Source organism: Lathyrus oleraceus, chromosome 4 (genome assembly GCF_024323335.1).
Source record: "Lathyrus oleraceus cultivar Zhongwan6 chromosome 4, CAAS_Psat_ZW6_1.0, whole genome shotgun sequence".
NCBI classification, from domain to species: Eukaryota; Viridiplantae; Streptophyta; class Magnoliopsida; order Fabales; family Fabaceae; genus Lathyrus; species Lathyrus oleraceus.
The window spans coordinates 286,677,635-286,698,113 of NC_066582.1; the positions used below are offsets into that span (position 1 = coordinate 286,677,635).

Genomic DNA, 20,479 nt, shown 5'->3' on the forward strand with positions numbered 1-20,479 from the left:
GAGGAGATTGACGTCGGCGCCGGTTTTGACTTTGCCAAATCCGGAGGAACCGTTTATAATTTACTGTGATGCTTCGTTGATGGGTTTGGGAGGTGTGCTCATGCAAAATAATAAAGTAATTGCTTATGCGTCGCGACAGTTGAGAATTCATGAAAAGAACTACCCTACGCATGATCTTGAACTTGCTGCTGTAGTGTTTGCGCTAAAACTTTGGAGGCATTACCTTTATGGTTCCAGATTCGAAGTTTTCAGCGATCATAAAAGTTTAAAGTATCTATTTGATCAGAAAGAGCTGAACATGAGACAACGTAGGTGGTTCGAATTGCTTAAGGATTATGATTTCGGTTTGAATTATCATCCAGGAAAAGCAAATGTTGTGGCCGATGCTTTAAGTAGAAAGACCTTGCATGTGTCGGCAATGATGATTAAGGAGTTGGAATTAATTGAGCAATTTCGGGATATGAGTTTGGTTTGCGAAGTAACACCGCAGAGTGTGATGCTAGGAATGCTAAAGATTAATAATGATTTTATGGATAGTATCCGAGAGGCACAGAAGTTGGATGTGAAATTAGTAGATATCCTTAATCGTTGTGGTCAATCAGGGAAAAGTGACTTTAAGGTTGACGCGAGAGGTGTGTTGAAATTAGGGGGAAGAATTTGTATTCCTGATGATGCGATTTTGAAGAGAAGTATTCTAGAGGAGGGTCATAGAAGCAGTTTGAGTATTCATCCAGGAGCTACTAAAATGTATCAGGATTTAAAGAAATTATTTTGGTGGCCCGGAATGAAAGAAGATATGGCTCGTTTTGTGTATGTGTGCTTAACTTGTCAGAAGTCGAAGATTGAGCATCAGAAGCCTGCTGGGTTGATGCAACCGTTGGAAGTTCCAGAATGGAAATGGGATAGCATTTCTATGGACTTTGTAACGGGGCTGCCTGCTACCTTACAAGGGCATGATTCGATTTGGGTGATCGTTGATAGGCTCACGAAGTCGGCTCACTTTATACCTATTAACATCACTTACCCAATTGCGAAGTTGGCAGAGATTTACATTCGAGTAGTTATAAAGTTGCATGGTGTTCCTCTGTGTATTGTGTCGGACAGGGATCCGAGGTTTACATCGGGATTTTGGAAAAGTTTGCAAGATTCGTTGGGATCTAAGTTGAGGTTGAGTTCGGCATATCATCCTCAAACTGATGGCCAAACTGAGAGAACTATTCAGTCATTGGAAGATTTACTGAGAGCTTGTGTTCTTGAACAAGGAGGTTCGTGGGACACTTATCTTCCATTGATCGAGTTCACATACAATAATAGTTACCATTCTAGTATCGGAATGGCGCCTTTTGAAGCATTATATGGTCGTAGATGTAGAACTCCTTTGTGTTGGCACGAATCTGGTGAGGGTGTAGTACTTGGACCAGAGTTAGTTCGAGAAACTACCGAGAAAGTGAAGTTTATCCGGGAGAAGATGAAAGCTTCTCAGAGTAGGCAGAAGAGTTACCATGACAAGCGGAAAAAGGATTTAGAATTTCAAGCTGGTGACCATGTGTTTTTGAGAGTCACGCCTGTGACCGGAGTTGGGAGGGCTTTGAAGTCTAAAAAGCTCACTCCTCGCTTCATTGGTCCATATCAGATCTTAGAACGGGTTGGAAGAGTTGCTTATCGAATGGCATTACCACCTAATCTTTCGAATTTGCATGATGTATTCCATGTGTCGCAGCTTCGGAAGTATATCTCAGATCCGTCTCATGTGGTTAGTATGGATGATGTGCAAGTGCGAGATAATTTAACAGTAGAGACAAAGCCTGTACGAGTTGAAGATCGTGAAACAAAGACTCTTCGAGGAAAAGAGATTGTGTTGGTTAAAGTCGTTTGGTTGGGAGCTGCGGGCGAAAGCATGACATGGGAACTTGAAAGTCGGATGAAGGAGTCTTATCCAGAGTTATTTGCTTGAGGTATATTTTCGAGGACGAAAACTCTTTTAGTAGGGGAGAGTTGTAACACCCCGAATTAAATAAGAGGATTATTTAATTAAGTTAATAATATATTTAATAATTTAATTAAATAAATTGAATTATTGGATTATTATTAATATTATTATTATTATTATTATTTGGAATAATAATTATAGTGGAAAATATATAAGTTGGAATATGGAAAAAAAAGGGTTCATTGTTGGTAAAGAGTTTTCACGTGAAACAGAGAAAGCGGCTGAAAGGTGAAAAGTGGAGAAAGAGCAAAGGTTGAAGAGCGGAAAAGCTTGAAGCTTAGAGACTTCCGGATTATCTCAGGTAAGGGGGGTTTATCGTCGTTAACGGGTATTATAGATTAACATGTCATGGGTAGTGATAAACCGTTGAAGTGACCCTAATTGGAATGTTGAATGCTGAAATATTGTGATGAATAAGTTGTATTAAAGCTGTAATTGAGTCCGTAATTGTGTGAGTCGTGTTCCCCCGAACGTATAGCTTTTTACGGAAATTGAATCGGAGGTCCGGAAGTCCTCCAACGGCGGAAAATGCGGGAACTCTGCATTCTGCCTTGTGTTAGCGCAGGGACTGCTGTTTTGCCTGCGTTAACCGGTTAACCCAGGGCGTTAACCGGTTAACACTGTTATATTTTGTGAAAATGTGCTGTTTTGCCTGCGTTAACCGGTTAACCCAGGGCGTTAACCGGTTAACACTGTTGCGTTTTGCCAGAAAATGTATTTTGTCCTGCGTTAACCGGTTAACCCAGGGCGTTAACCGGTTAACACTGTTGGAAATTAGAAAAATTGATATTTTAAAGTTGTGAATATAATTGGCGATTGGCCTATTACCGTTAATTCTGATGAGTAATTTTGTTGGATTATGTTATGGAGTGTTGATACAAATATGTTGATAAGTTGTGTTGAAGTTGTTGAAATACTGAGTTGTAGGCTTGGTGAGCCAAAGTTGATTTTAAGTTGATTTTTGGTTGGAAACGTTGTTGTGTTGATATTATTATTATGTTGTCGACAGTTTAGAGTCGTGTATGCCATGTACATTCATATGCATTAAGTCGGAGCTTTGCTCACACCACGTTGGCCTGGATTGGCAAATTTTAAGTTGAAAGTTGAAGGCTTATGCCTTGATGCCCACTAAAATGGCAATGATTTTAAGTTGGGAGTTTTACTCCGAATGGTACCACATGCATGACGAGTCGAGTCTCATTTGAGTTGCATTTTATGTTGTTCTTGAGTATGATATTGAGTTGATAACTGCCGTTGCTGTATGTGTAATCTGATTTGGGTGATGAAACGTGTTAAATTACTTAGCATTACATGATGAATTATAATGCTTATTATATTGATTGAGAGACTCACCCTTACAGTTATTTTTCAGGTAACGAGCAATGAGTCGAGTAGAAGCTAATGCTTGGAGTCTAGTGTAGTCGCTTTAGTGGGTCATGCTCTGATAGATGTAACATCGGGACGGGATGTTTTAATTATTTTGTTGTCGGTTGTTGAACTATTTTTCATGTAATATGTTATACATTTTAATTGGTTGACATAATTTCTATCCGCTGCGTATTTTTGAAATGTTTTATGGTTGATATAATAAAAGAGCATGACAGATGTTATTTTCGAAAATGTGACACCCTTGTTTTGTGTATTTACTCTGATATATATATATATATATATATATATATATATATACTTGTTGTTGCTATTAAATATTTGGGGTATTTTAGAAGGGTGTTACAGCCACCGTCACTAACTACTAGTCTCGGCACATCAAATCTGGGAAAGATAATATTTTTGAATAGATTGATTACTACTCGTGTGTCATTTGTTGGAGAGGCTACAACCTCGATCCATTTTGAGACATAGTCGACAGCAACGAGTATGTATTTATTGCCAAAAGAAGCTGGGAATGGTCCCATGAAGTCAATCCCTCATACGTCAAAGACTTCGACTTCTAAGATTCCTGTTTGTGGCATTTCATCGCGTCTTGAGATGTTGCCAGTGCATTGGCACCGGTCGCATTTTATAACCGCGTTATGGACGTCTTTCCATAGGGTAGGCCAAAATAGGCCGGATTGCAGGATCTTAGTGCAGGTCTTTGAGGTACTTGCATCCCCTCCATAGGGGGCGGAATGGCAATTAGAGATTATATCTTCGATTTCATCCTCAGGAACACATCGACGAAAAATACCGTCGGTCCCTCTTTTGAAAAGAAGGGGTTCATCCCAGTAATACTGTTTTAGGTCATGAAAGAACTTTTTCTTTGGTTGATAAGATAGGTCCGGCGGAAGTACTCCGACGGCTAGGTAGTTGACGAAGTCAGCGTACCATGGCAGAGTTGCATTCGCGTGTACTTCTTCTAGGATTCTTCTATTTCTGTATCGCTTAATGTCAGTTCAGACATATCACTTTCCATTTGGGCTATGAGTCGTTCGTAAGGGAAATCGTCATTAATTGGGGTTTGTTCAGGCTTGTTCCCTTCGATACGAGATAAGTGGTCTGCTACTACGTTCTCAGTACCTTTCTTATCTTTTATTTCTAAATCAAATTCTTGTAAGAGCAGGATCCATCTTAAAAGTCTTGATTTGGCATCCTTCTTACTTAACAAATATCTAATAGCAGCGTGGTCGGTATAGATGATAATTTTCGCCCCCACCAGGTAGGAACGAAATTTTTCCAATGCGAACACGACAGCTAGAAGTTCTTTCTCAGTGGTGACGTAGTTCATTTGGGCAGGATCAAGCGTTCTACTCGCATAGTAAATAGCATGAAGCTTCTTATCCTTCATTTGTCCTAGTACTGCGCCCACTACGTAATCACTCGCATCGCACATGATTTCAAATGGTAATCTCCAGTCAGGTGGTTGCATTATGGGTGCGGTGATTAAAGATGTTTTCAGTTGGTTGAACGCTGTTAAGCATTTTTCATCAAATATGAAGTCAGCGTCCTTCATTAATAATCCTGTAAGTGGCTTGGTTATTTTTTAGAAATCTTTAATAAAACGTCGGTAGAAACCGGCGTGTCCTAGAAAGCTTCTTATCTCTCGAACGGTTTTCGGAGGTTGAAGGTTCTCTATAATTTCGATTTTAGCTTTGTCCACTTCAATTCCTCTGTCAAATACCACGTGACCTAATACAATTCCTTGTTGAACCATAAAATGGCATTTCTCTCAGTTTAGAACGAGGTTTACTTTTACGCATCTTTCGAGTACCATTTCGAGGTTAGATAGACATTCTTCAAAACTCTGACCGCAAACAGAAAAATCGTCCATGAAGACTTCCATGATGTCATCTATAAAATCTGCGAAGATTACCATCATGCATCTTTGAAATGTTGCGGGAGCGTTACATAGGCCAAATGGCATTCGTCGGTAGGCGAATGTACCATAAGGACATGTGAAGGTAGTCTTTTCTTAGTCGTCAGGATGGATTGGGATTTGAAAGAATCCTGAATAACCGTCTAGATAGCAGAAGTGAGAATGCTTAGCCAGTCGTTCAAGCATTTGACCTATGAAAGGTATAGGGAAATGATCTTTACGAGTGGCTTTATTTAGTTTTCTATAGTCAATGCACAATCTACTTCCGGTTACAACTCTTTGTGCTATGGACTCGCCCTTCTCGTTCTTAACAACTGTAACACCTCCTTTCTTGGGTACTACATGAACGGGACTAACCCATTGACTGTCTGAGATCGGGTATATGATTCCAGTGTCTAGAAGTTTCTTTACTTCATCCTTGACTACGGTACTTAGGATTGGGTTGATCCTTCTCTGGTGCTCTCTAGAGGTTTTGCAGTCTTCCACCAGCATAATACGATCCATACAGATTGAAGGACTTATTCCTTTTAGATCGACGATGTTATATCCTAACGTTGTTGGATACTTTCTTAGGACATCTAGTAATTTCTCGGTTTCCATCTGTCCTAAGTCAGCGTTGACTATTACTGGTCTTTTCAGTTCAGTATCTAGGAATTCGTATCTTAGGTTCTTTGGTAGTGTTTTTAATTCTAAGTCAGGTTTCTTTGGGCATGGCATGTGGTCGGGTGTAAGTGCTAAGCATTCGCTTAGACTTTCGTTTTGATATGTGTCGCACCTCGAAAAAATGAGAACACGACTTAAGCGAAGCGCAATCGCACGCTCGCATGATGGACTAAAACGAGTCGCCACCGAACTTTATTTATTCCTAAAAAGGAAAGGGGAAATATCAATCAAACCCAAGAAAGAACGACAATGATTATTGGTCGTCGCAACCAAATCAGGGTTCGGGAGTCGATTACGCGAGGGGAAGGTATTAGCACCCCTCACGTCCGTTGTACTCAACGAGAACCGTTAGGTTAGTTGTGCGCATTAGTGTTAGTTTGAAATGTTAGGCTTTAAGTTATTAGGTGGGAAAGAAAGAATAGAAGAGAGGAAAATGTTTTTGGATTTTTCAACGAAGGACTAAACCTAAGTTTTTTATTAGTGGGCCTGACAAGATTTACAAATCCTGCTCCTACGTATCTCAATAGAGAAGTCAAGGCTTACGTAGTTCTGGGTAGAAAAATGTTTGCTTGTTGGTCGATTTTAGCGAAAGCTATATTGTATTAATCGACGAAAACATTGTTTTACCCAAAACAGATGAGGAGCGGACGTACACCACACATCAAATGGATTTACAAATCAACATTCGGAAAAACGTCACTTATCTCGACTCAACAATCGTGGCCGAAACATTGTTTTGCATCACCTTAAGACGATATGTCTTTCGTTTATGAAAATGTTTTTGATCAACCGCACGGCGGCGAAAAAAGAGTTTGATTGGTTGGATGTATTTTGAGTAATGGCGAGAACTTGGATGGGCGAGATATCCATCTCGAATCCTAGTCTCAGGAGTGCGTGGTATCCACCATGTTCCATTTCCATCTTACTGGAAAAAGTATTTAATAAAGATTAAGTATTTTGAGGTTTGATTGAGAAAGGGTTTGAAGAAACCGCATTGACAATGACGGCGAGAGTCAAGATAGGCGAGGCATCCACCTCGAATCTTAATCTCAGGAATGCACAGTATCCTCCATGTTCCATGTCCATCTTCATTGAAAGGAGTTAAGATAGGGATTAAGTATTTTGGAGTTTGAAAGACGAGTACTTGTGACTTGCAAGCTCTTACGGCTTGGGTCTAATACTCGGGACTACGTCTGGATATTCCACCTAGGCAGTCTGTTTCTTTCCAATTTACTGAGAAAAGAAGTTTCAATATTTACAAGTATTTTGAAGAGAAGACGAATACATAGGGCTTACAAGCTCTTACAACTTGAGCCTAATATTCAGGATTACGACTGGATTTCCATCCAGGTAATCTTTTTCTTCCAACTTTATTAAGAAAATAATTTGAATATTTACAAGTGTTTTGGAGAGAAGACGAATATATATGGCTTGCAAGCTCTTACAGCTTGAGCCTAATATTCGGGACTATGACTGGATATTCCATCCAGGATAATCTTTTTCTTCAGATTTTATTAAGAAAATAATTTGAAGTTAAATTAAAAAAGATTAATGTACAAAGGTTTGAAATTATTGAAAATTAAATTGATATTGCTTAAAAAACTCATTGTAAGAAGGCCGAAAAGTAAGCCATGTGACCGGAAACCAACCGAAATTGAAAGCAACTGAATTTAGCTCTAAGGTAACTTAGAGTGGATCATGTAAGAATCATTTCATAAACCGAGTAACTGAATCTATGCATCCAAATGATTTTCAAAAATTAAATTGAATTTTAACTCTGAGATTGCAATGCAAAGGAATCGATGCAACAACTAATCAAACTATCTTTACATTAGTACACTATTTACAATGTTAAGAAGTTAGAAAAAAAGCTAAAACTTATAAACAAACAATCTAAAATTCCAAATATTAATTAAAAGACAACTAATCAATTAAATCAAATAAAATAAAATAACGGTTAGTAACAAAGAGGAGTGTAAAAATAAAGACAAACATATTAAACATGGGCCTAAGGCCCATGCCACATGATACTAAACCTAAAAACAAATCATAAGAAATTAATTAAATAATAAAATAAAGAAAATAGAAATAAATAAATAAAGAAAACCTTAAATTGAGAGAGAGAAAGCGCGGGGAGGGAGGCGGCAGATCTGTTGGTGGTGATAAATTCATAAAACGAAAATGCCTATTACTCGTTTCAATTTCCACTAGGACGGTTATTGCTCATCATCTTCTTGAATTCTAATCGCGACATTCAACAAAAGCCACCGTCACAAAGCCACCGTCACAAACCAACATACAAAGCCACGAACGCCAACAATTAATGACGCACGAACACGAATCTGGATTCGTCACCCTTCAGCACAGATTCGAACAGATTCACCATCACCTGCTATTCTCCAACGATTCAAATGGCGATTTCGTGCTCTTCTTCACCGATTCGTGATTCCACACTCTTCATCATCAACACAACGATTCGAATCGCGATTCCATTCTCGCACTCATACGCATCAACAATAACTTTGTTCTCTTCATCTCAATCCACGGAGCCGAAACTGAAGGCTTCATCTTCGTCCAAATCAACCACGAGCAGAAGAGTATCCCGGACCTCAAGGTGAGCTTTATTTCGATCTTTTCGTTTGAGGATGGAATGAATTTGATGATCGCGATGCTCCGGCATGTTGAGTGGAGTTTCCTTCTGATGCATTTCCTTGTATTTCACTGTTTTGCTTTGATCTTGTAATATTGTTGTTGTGAGAGTTGTGTTACCAAATCATTCGAAAACGTGAAGTTTCACCTTGCACGGAATGTGTTTGGTGAAATTTTTAACAAATTTCTTTCTTCTTTTTGTTTCAGGTTTATTGTGTGGCGTTTGAAAGTGTGTCGTGGTGTTGTGAGCTTGAGGTTATCGGCCTTTGGGGTTCCGCGGTCGCGATCTGGTGGAGGAGTTCGATGACAGGGGTGGGTGATGTCTGCTGCGGGACTATGTTTGTTGGTTGTGAATATGCGACTGCGATTTCAATGGAAGGCATCGAGACCATGTAGCTGGAGCAACATTATTGGAGACCACAATTCGACCGTCACTTGTTGTAACCTTGAAAGGCAAGCTTTGACCGTTAAGGTAAATATTGCTTTACCAGTTCTGTCCCCAGTTTCTTGACATAGAAATCCAACCGGTTTTTTTGACCCTTTTGATGGAAACAGCAACTGCATCACCATCCCTAGCAGCGTTTGTGATAAGAACAAGGTTGGAGTAAGAATATCCATTGATGGTGAACCTTATACCTCCCTTTCTCCTGCATTATTAGGCAAGGAATTGTTTGGTGGACAGAAGTTGGTAGCAGTGACAACAATGGAGCCAGGAAGGCACCATTTATGGTCACCTGCACATTTAATTTCATAGCAAGAGCCACAGCTTAAACCGTTGTTGAAAAGTGTTGTGCTCAAAGCAGCAGCGTTTGTTCCATACCCTTGATTGTGCAGGTTTTGTAATATGTTTTAATGGTGAGGCTATGTTAGGCGTGGTTGCATCGTCGGCATGAAGGTATTTTGTGTCGGAGATGCGAAGTTTGAGTTGTTGGGAATGATGAGATGTAACAGGTTAGTGTGTTCGAATCATGATAGGGAGTAGTTTATACGGTGGTTTGGAAAGGCGTCATTGGAGGGAGAAGGTTGATGAACGAAACCGGAGTAATGGCCAAGGTGATGGAGGTTTGTTCATAGGCCTGAGGGTTGTGTGTAGAACACTGTGATGTGAAGAGTTGTGTATGACTAGTTTGGTTCCTAGACGTGGACATTCAAACCAGCCCCCCCCCCCTCCTCCATGTGTTATGGTGTTACTTGTGCTTATAGTAGCGGCAGAAAACACGGTCCCCCCTAAAACATGAAGTCCTTTGTGTTATCTGAAGGGTTTTTTTATTTTTGGGTGTTTTTTCTTGTAAAATTTCCTAAAATGCCTCAAGGTAAAAAGGTAATCCATTGATGCCACCAAAATAAAGACATTGGATCCCTTCATTTTTTGTCTGCTTCTGCCTGCAACATCTTGGCTTTTTCCATATGTATAGAGACAAATTCTTTTTATGAAAAAGGGGTTCACTGATTGGTTTTTATTGTAAAAGGAATTTGAAATAATTAAATTAAAAGAGAAATCAAATTGTTTTAAATAATCAAAAATAAAAATAAAATATAGACAAATATGTTTAATTATTTTCATTATTTTAATTGAAAAATTAAAAAGACAAAGGACTCCAAATAGAAAAGTTGGACGCAAAAGTGCCCAAAAAAAATAAAATGAATGCACCAAAATGATCAGTGCAAAATAAACTTATTGGAAAAATACAGCGTTTCTTTTAATTTTGAAATAAATTTTGACCGGTTAAACAGGCTTGAGCTGATCAAAAAGTGGCCGAAAAATTAGCTGAAAAAATAAATCGAGCATACCTTATTAAACTACGCGAAACGTAGATTAATAAAATTGATGTCTAGAAGCTTGATTTTAAAATTTTTCGTCCACTGATTTGACGCACATCCGTTGATTAATTCAACCGGTTTGTCTGTAGATCCGAAAAAATTATTTCGACTGATATTTTAGGCACTATGCGGTATGGAATGCATGGTATGTTATGTAGACATGCAATAGCTATGATGAATGTATTGAATCAACGATTCAGGGTCAAAATTGGGGTGTGACAGTATGGTTCATGTCAATTATTGTCTTCAAGGATTGGAGGGATTTGGATTTTCATTATTTCAGAATACGTGGTTTCTTCCATCTCCATCTCTCTCACGCATTCGTCTATGACATCAAGCAGATAGAAGGTGTCGTCTATAGCTGGCGCTTGTAAGAATTGGGTTAAGATGAATTCAACCTTTTCCTCTCCAACTTCGAATGTCAGCTTACCTCTCTTTACGTCTATGATAGCTCCGACGGTAGCCAAGAATGGCCTTCCTAGAATGATAGGTGTACTGGCATCTTCTTTAATGTCCATGATTATGAAATCGGTAGGAATGTAAAATTGACCTACACGAACTGGGACATTCTCTAGTATACCGACAAGATATTTAATCGAGTGGTCAGCTAATTGAACGGACATCTTTGTCGGTCTTAACTATCCCATACTGAGCCTTCTATAAATGGTTAGGGGCATTACGCTAATGCTGGCTCCTAGATCGCATAGAGCTTTGTCTATGACGAACTTTCCAATGACACAGGGTATGGAGAAACTACCCGGGTCTTTTAGTTTGGGAGGCATGTTGTTCTGGATTATGGCGCTACACTCGGCAGTAAGTGTAATTGTTTCGTCATCCTCAATCTTTTTTTATTGGATAGGATTTCCTTAAGAAATTTGGCATAGGAGGGCATTTGTGTGATGGCTTCTGTAAAGGGTATCATAATATTTAATTGCTTCAGAAGCTCAACAAATTTCCTAAATTGATTCGCAGTTTTAGAACTTTTGAGTCTTTGAGGATACGGAATGGGTGGTTTATAAGGAGGTGGAGGCACATAAGGTTTCTCTTTCTCTTCGGCCTCCTGGGTATTATCTTCTGTTTCCTTTGGTTCATTCACCTGCTCAGTTGAGGTTTTATCTGGTTTTTGGTACATGGCAGGGTTTTGGAGTCTCGGATCTACGGGTCCATCTACTTCTTTTCCACTTCTCAGTATAACAACATTTGCATGTCCCTTCGGATTAGGTTGCGGCTGTCCAGGAAATGTTCCAGCTGGAGCGGCTGTAGATGCTTGATGTTGAGCCACTTGTGAAATCTGTGTTTCAAGCATTTTATTGTGGGTGGCTAAGGCGTCTACTTTATTCGCTAGTTGTTTGAGTTGCTCGCTAGTATGTATGTTTTGGTTCAAGAAGTCCTTGTTTGTTTGAGCTTGAGTAGCTATGAAGCTTTCCATCATCAACTCGAGATTTGACTTCCTAAGCATGTTAGGAGCATTATTGGCTGGTTTTTGATATCCAAGCGGAACAACTGGTGTTTGGCCAGGTGCATAAAGGGCATTGTTATTCTTATACGAGAAATTGGGATGGTTTTTCCAACCAGGGTTGTAAGTATTTGAATAGGGATTTCCTTGTGTGTAGTTCACTTGATCGGTTGGGACTCCTACTAATATTTGACATTCTTGTGCAGTGTGTCCAGGATTTCCACATAGCTCACAGTTTGGAGTTACAGCAGCCACGGTGGCTGCGAGTGGTATGGTCAAGTTATCTAATTTTTGGACAAGGGCATCTACCTTTGCATAAACATGGTCAAGGCTACTGATTTCGTACATTCCACCCTTAGTCTGGGATTTTTCCACTGGAGTTCGTTCACCTCCCCATTGGCAATGGTTTTGGGCCATGTTTTCAATGAGTTGATAGGCTTCGGTGTATGGCTTATCCATAAGTGCACCGCCCGCGGCAGCGTCTATTATAAGTCTTGTGTTGTATAGAAGCCCATTATAAAATGTGTGAATGATCACCCAGTCTTCTAGACCGTGATGTGGACATATCCTCATCATGTCCTTGTATCTCTCTCACGTTTCGTAGAGAGATTCCACATCTTTTTGCCTGAATCTGTTGATTTGAGCTCTCAGCATAGCAGTTTTGCTCGGCGGAAAGTATCGGGATAAGAAGACGTTCTTCAACTCCTCCCATGTTGTAACGGAGTTGGAGGGAAAGGATTGCAACCAAGCCCAAGCTCTGTCTCTTAGAGAAAAGGGAAAAAGGCGCAGTCTTATCGCATCTTGAGATACACCATTCGCTTTTACAGTATCCGCGTACAACACAAACTTGGTCAGGTGTTCATTAGGATCTTCTGTTGGATTTCCAGCAAATTGATGTTGTTGGACGGCTGATAAGAGTGAGGGTTTCAGCTCGAAATCATTTTGATTAATAGCGGGGGCAGCAATGTTGTTGTGAGGTTCTTGCTGAGATGGGGTAGCGTAGAATTTAAAAGGACGATTCTGTGGTACTTCGTCAGCCATGTTTGGTTTTTCTTCTGATTTAAGAGGAAATGAGATATCGGGAATACCGTATTTTTGTTGATATTCGTGTATTCGGCGTCTAACGTATAGGAAACGCTCTAATTCGGGGATTGGTGGTGCTAAGTTATCGCCTTGTGAGCGAGTACTTGGCATACAATCAGGGAAAGAAAAGGAGAGAAGATTAGTTTTTGTTTTTACCTTAGTCTATACCGTGCAACAGAAGAATCGCACTATTCGACTAAAATAAATCCCCGGCAACGGCGCCAAAATCTTGATGCTTGTCGTGGCTATATATAAAATATAGTCTGTCGGGTACTTGACTGCAAGTGCACAGTCTAGTCGCTTTAGTTTTAAAAGATATCGATCCCACAGGGACCTATGGTCAAATTAGTGCTGCTGACGTCACTATGTTTAGCTAAGGGAATTGATTAGTAAGAGTTCGGGGGTAATATAGTAAATCTAAGGGAAATTTTCGGTTTTAAGAAAGAATTAAAGGAAGGAATCAGTATGCAACGCATTAATCGTCAGGGATTCGATAAGTCACCGGTGAATAGTTTAAATGTCAAATATCTCTCAGTAGAAAATATTTACTTAAAAGACTTTATCTCACACTCTCGTGGTTGTTGATTTGGCCTATAACTTAAAGTTAGAATGTACGCTCTCGCTGTCCCATTTGAAGTCAAAATTACTTTTTGAAAATAAATAAATTCTAATTGTTTTTAAAGTGCTCTCGCTGTTTTTAAACCCAATGCCTAATTTTTACTATCCAGCTCGAGCCTCACGCTCTCGCGATTGTTGGTTCTCACCTTAGTTAATTTCCCACTCTCGTGGCAAAATCGTATTAAATAGCTTTTCACGCTTTTTGTGATAAAGTTAATTAAATTCATATTAAAAACTTCAGCCTAAAAGGTTATTTGAGAAAAAGGGTTTTCACCGGTTATTATTAAATCTCATCAAACTAAGTTGCTACATACCGATATCGGTAGTTTAGCCGAACATATTAATTAAAGCAATCACAAGGCATAAACAGATTAACTCAGCGGCAAACATGCTTATAACAATAAATGGGCAATAATAATAATAATTCAATAAAAACCTGGAGATCGAAGTACAAAGTATAGCGATTCTTAGAGCACTTGAGCAGTCCTCCACAAGTCGGTAGGCTTTGCTTCTTCAATACATATTACTACTTAAAATTAAATAAAGTGTAGTAGTTCCCCGGTGTAGGAAACTACTACTATGGCTAACTGGAAAACTAACTGGAAAAGGGAAAATATAAAAAGAATGGCGAATACAATAAGGCAACGGAAACAAGGTTGCTGGAAAGAAAGAAAAAATGCTGAAAAATAGAAAGCTGGAAATTAAACTGCAGAGCGTAAATATCAAAGTAGGCGTCCCTAATTTTTCCCAATTGAGTCCTTTATATAGTGTCCATTAGGTCTTGGTAGTTGAGGAATTCAAGGAATACTTGGTCTTGAGAGAGGAAATCATGGGAAAAGTTTGTTGGAGGAAATATAGGCACTTTTGGGTGCCTGTTGCTGACTGCTTCAAAGCGCAGTTTGTGGCCGTGTGACGCTCGTCATGGGACTGTGACAATCGTCACAGTCTGGGCCGTGACGAGCATCATGAATGTGTGGCGATCGTCACATCAGCAAAATCTGCTTTTTCTGTTCTTCTGGTTTTTCTATGCTTTTTTACTTGTTTCTTCTTCTTTTTCTTCCTTTTCTTTATTTTGCTCTTTAATGCATGGAGATTTAAATACCTGCAAAAACAACACGAATACTTGCGCAAAAATCGGGATATTAATCGAAATGATGTGATTTCTGAGTGTAAGTAAAGGCAATTATCTGATGTGTTTTCACGTTATCAGTATGCTTAGTGTTTTTAACATATTTATTCATCCCATTCTTCAAAATATCCATATCATGAATAAAATTAGGATGCATTTTAATTGTGTTATGGGGCGGTCAAAGACCTAAATAGTTAAAGCAGTTCACACATAAAGAAAGGTACATTCTCTGATCTCCACTTTTCACTACACTTGTCTTGAATCTTGAATTGACTTGGGCGTCGGAGTTCTAACCTTGTTAGCCCACCTCGCATGTTGATTAGAGATCAACACCACCGGTTCAAGATCATCACTTCATCAACTGCATATAATTTTGATTCCTGAACTGAGCCCAGTTTCTGTGAATCGACTTTTGATTCCCACGTTCTCCATGATTTCACATTCGTCCTTTGATTTGTTAGCGCATAACCTTCGAGGATCATCAAATCAAGAGCGGTCAGAATCAAATACGAAGGCCATTCGTCTTCAATACAATCGATTATCATTTTTACTACGATTCATTGAATTTCCAAATCATTGATTCCCGTGAGAATTCAACAAAGTAAAAGAACGAATGATCCTAGATCCTAATCCAAATCCACGCTAAAATTACCATGGAATTGAGGCAATTTCCTCCAAGATCATAATAAAGATTCATGATCAATCTTTCGATTTAGAATCATATTGGCTATCCGTTGTTAACGTGATACTTATCGTAGCAACTTCAAATATATGTCGAGGCTATAGCTACTGCTCGCATAGATCCACTACGAAACACCCAATCTAGGTACCAAAGGATCTTCGAACGATGAACGAATATCTCTTTTAGCTAAATCTAATAGGTCGTGATGAAGCTCGTATTACAACTGAGGCTACCTATTTGTGGTGAAGCGAAACGAACTTCCAATGCGTTACTTTCAGCGGAAATTTACTAGTAAGATTCATCTCCTATGTGATTGTTGATCATTGCGTCAATAAATAAAGATGTTTGACCACAAGCAAGTTCAGAGGGTGGGATGTGATCAAACTACCAGATCTCCATATCTAGGTCCACATGTTAGCATAAATATGTTGAACACACACATGGAAACGACACCCTGAGCCCTATCAGAAGGGACGCAATGTTCTGGCGAAGATGCCCCTGGTCGGCATATATAGTCGATTCCTTATCCGTCCTCTTTGCTCCATAAAAAGAGTATCAGAGGAAGAGATCAGGATATCATCATCTTGTCCATTAGAGGATATTGCATCGAAATACTCCAAAAGACAATTATATGGGCTTAGTGTATCATTGGTCGTCGTCAAGCTACGTCTTGAACGAAGTCGGCTATCTCGTGGTGCTCTTCGGTAACGAAGATCTGGAGGCATCCGAAGTGGACCATCACTCTGTCGAGCAGGAAAAGATCGGGTCAGCTACACTGATCCCCTGGCCAATTAAAGAAAATATGATAGAAAAGAGGAAAATGTATCCTTACCCTTGCATTTATTAGTTAGATATGACATAATGTCGTTACACATTTTTGATAATTAATATCCTAATTGTTAAATGTTGTGACCACAAACAATATTTTGCAGGTGCCATGGCGCATATGCAACTCACCGGTGAACAACGACAATGCCTTTGTGGCAAACAAAATTTATTGCATGGGCAACAAGCAAACCTCAACACTTTAATAGCTCATAAACAACCAAAATGCAGCATAACAACAAATGCGGGGAGCCAGACACAAGACTCAAAGTTAAATAATGTGCAACTCACTAAGGTAAAAATATTTTTTATAAATATGAATTATTGTTACTCCCAAGGCACAAAGCATGGGAAATATTATAGGGAAGAAAGATAACAATAAAAAGAAGAAAAAGAGCGGTCAATTTGTAGTGCCCAGAGACGAAGTACTAAGATCACCCTATGAAGTACACATGGAAGAAGCTTGGAAGGGTTTTAACTTCTTAACATGAATTGGATAAGTATGGTAAAACCTCATCGCATGTTCCACGGCTAAATTATGAACCCCGTACACAACTTGCATTATCTGTTAAAGGGAACCATGGAGTGTCACCTTTAGCCTGACAATCTTGTTTTTAAGAGTCTCCAAGGCCTCAACATAAGCCTCGACCTCCCATAAAAGAGTTTAATGATCGTCCTCCATGCGGTGGGTCACCTCAGTTATAGATTTAGAGGTCTCCTAAAGCCGCTTCTTCGCCGCAAGAGCAGGCTCTAACTAAGTTACATGAGAAGCAAGTGTAGAGGGATAGTCGTAGGTCTTCGCGACTTCTTGCAAAGAGTCAGCAAGCTTGACATTCTCCTAGAGTTTATCCAACTCCTTCTAAAAAGCGAAGCACATTTGCTTCATAGCTTCGCACTTCACCTTCCAAGTGTCCTTTTCCTTTAAGGGATTACCAGCATCCAAGGTGTAACCTCGTCCATCAGCGACTAGAGAGAATAGAGAAGAGTCTTGATACATGTTATGGGTGATATCAAATATGATCTCCATCTTCTCCACCTCAAAGAGGTTTTGGATGGAGGACATGTCCTCTATTGACACCATTATATAAGCTTCTTCAGGAGTGCGTGCAAGCCATGAAGAAAAAATGGAAGGCATCTGCAGGAAAGGGGGTTATCTCCCCTAAAACATTGTACCCAAAGGTGAGTCCGTTTAGGTGTACCTTCTTCCTGGGGGGAGTATTGGTCGTTGCCTCGACCCCTCTTTGTGGAAATTGGGGATGGGGACATTTCCTCCACAATCAACACATTCACAACATTGACTAGTTATTTGACCCTCGATGGCAGTGGTAGCAATCTCCGTGGTTGAATGAGGAGCATTGATAGGAGCACGATCAGTAGTTTGAGGAGAGGGCACCACAATTGGCCCAATAGAACCAGCCTTGATACCTTGAGCACTACCAAGGTCAAATAACATCTGCAACTTATCCATGTTATCTAAAAAGCACAACCACACTGATCAATATAAATATTTTTTTTAAAAAGTACATAACCATGTCCTCACCAAAAATACCTTTTTCCTCTCCTCCTAGCTAACAACACTCAAGATGGCGTAAGTGTCAATCTGTTTCTTCCTCACCTCTAAAGAAGGCACCTCGTCATGCCAAAATCCTTCTTCATAAGAATGCCCTTAAAACCATGAATGTAGGTCCTCCTTCATCACTTCCTCTTCAAGGGAATGGAGACTTGGTTTGGTATAGTAGAAAAGGGCATCCTGACAAAAATGATATGAAGACCAATACTTCAAAAATGTGTCCATACAGAAGCAGAAAGATTCAACAGGGGAGTAGCAGAAGGTAATATGATCATCTACCATAAAGGGAAGAAGCTCCCTAGAAAATCACATTAGTATTGGGTGAAGTGGTCGAACCAAGGGTCGTTCATGTAGAAGATAATCCGCCCTTGGTCACGGTATTCGTCCCGAGAAGTGTGTATCATGTAAAATAAGTTGAAAAAAGTCTAATGGGAGGTTTACAAGACTTCTGCTCGACACATAGCTGGAATACCCTCATGTAAGTCTAGAACCTTGGATGAAGCTAAGAAGGGGAAACCTTTAAATGCTTCAGGATGGCCACTTCGAAATCAAATAAGGGTAATTGTAATCCTATACTAGTAAAAAAAACACCCATAAAGTGGGACCGTACAGTCGTTAAAAGAGTTGCATATCCTCTTCTCTGGGGGCCTTGTAAGAACCGACAAGACCTTAGGGTCACCGACCATGATGCAAGCATCCTCTATTGCTGCTTTAGCATTCAATACAGATAAGGTGCATACCACCTTAACATCCACCCAATCATACTTTAATGTATTGGTCGGTTCCATTAATGTCACTCTTCTCCGGGCCAATGGTCAATTTTAGAATGTTCATCAGGAGTGATCCAAGATAATGCAGTTGACCTGCCCCGAAGATCCAAGTGGGCCTTCACTTCAGCATTGATAAGTTCACAATTATTGGTTCTCAAACTAGGTTGGATGAAATCGTGAGCATGTTTCCTCACCTGCTTAATAACTTGTATCTCTTCCTCGATTAAAACGGGTGGGGGCGTAGGAACCTCAATATGATATTCCCTTACACCATCATCTTATAAAAGGGCTTCAAATGATTTGAATGAATAAGATATTTCATCAAGAGAGTTCCCATATACCCTTTCTGAGTCGAAATCATCATATAAGGGTATAAATTATGGCTTTATGTGATCCTGAGCAAGGGAATGGAGATGAAAAATCTAAGGATGCCTCCATTCTTGCAACACAAGAAGAATCAATCTCATAATCACTCGTTAGGTTAACAGTACTATCACTCATCCTGACTATAGAATAGGAAACGCTAAAGGTAAAAGTTTCAGTTGATGAGGGTACCTGGGTATGTGATATTCATAAAGTGGGGGCGAATGAAGAAAGACATAAACTCTATTCAACGAACTACTAGCACTCTGATAAATTCTCTTAAGGATAAAGAGACGAAGGTGTTTACTAACAAAGTGAATATGAATGAACTTGAATGCTACATATCACGAAAAGTTTTTCAAGGCTCAACTCTTCCTATTTATATGCAAAGACAGTTGAATGACCCAGATTAGTTAAGGATGTGAGTTATGATTAATGGATAGATTTCCCATTTGGAATACACATAAACTTGAGTGAACTCGAATGCACATTAGGCCACACCATGCCCTATCTTATTGCGTCATGACACAAATTAAAATAAGGCAATGAAATGTTTCAATAATGGAAATACATTTAATGCACTCATTCCGAATTAATTTTTCAACTAACTCCAAGTGTTTCAGTTGTAGTTCACATCAGGCAACATCCTTTGAGGCCAGTAAAAAATCACTAATGGCTTCCCCGACTCCTTCAGTTCTCGGAAATTCCTTAGGGGAAACTGTTTTGGGCCAGCCAATGCCCAAGTAGCTAAGGCTTGATTCACCTCAAATCCACTCCACTTGATCCATAATATAAAATCAGTTCACATGGAAAGCAAGGTACATTCTCTAATATCCATTTTTAATTATACTTATCTTGAATGTTGAATTGACTTGGGCATTGGAGTGCTAACCTTGCAGGACTATCCCACACCTCTGTATCGAATATCAACATCACCGATTTAAGATCATCAGTTCATCAAGTGCATCCAATTTTGGTTCCTAAACGGAACAAATTGTATTACCCTCTGTTTGTTTCATTTCTTGATTCTTTTTTAGATTTGTAATCATTTGAGAATTATGAATTTCACTTTCTTGAGGTACTTCTTCTTGCTCTTCCATGTCATAATAGTTAATTTTCTCAACCTCTTGACATAAATCTAATAAAGGAGCATGTATATGTTCAACTAATTTTTTTTTGTTTAATTTCATCCTCAATCGGTTATTTCTCAATAATGATTATATCCTTTCTTTGAAGATCATCTACTAAGATTGTAGTGACATTTTCTACCTGGTATTTGACTTTATTAGAACACACAGTGTTCTCTTTGTTATATTTTCCTTTATCGAATTTGCAATATTTTTTGCACGATAATATTCTAATGAGTGGCCAATAATATGATAAAAAGATAGTGAATGGAGTTTTTCATACTCGATAATCATAAAAAGTATAACCTTCACTTTTAACAAGAAGACAATTGGGCAAGAATTCTAACAAATCACTATCCACCAAAACTCTAGCATAATATCCAAAACAAAATACTACTAGTTGTTTCATCTAAGACTAGACGG

General features: G+C 39.2%; 1 non-coding gene across 1 annotated transcript; it reads left to right on the plus strand.

The window, feature by feature from the left end:
- The first annotated feature begins 12,436 nt into the window (after positions 1 to 12,436).
- On the plus strand, positions 12,437 to 12,543 carry LOC127077381 (small nucleolar RNA R71). The gene has a single exon (XR_007787199.1). It is a non-coding gene; the product is annotated as a small nucleolar RNA R71 (small nucleolar RNA).
- Positions 12,544 to 20,479: the final 7,936 nt, after the last annotated feature.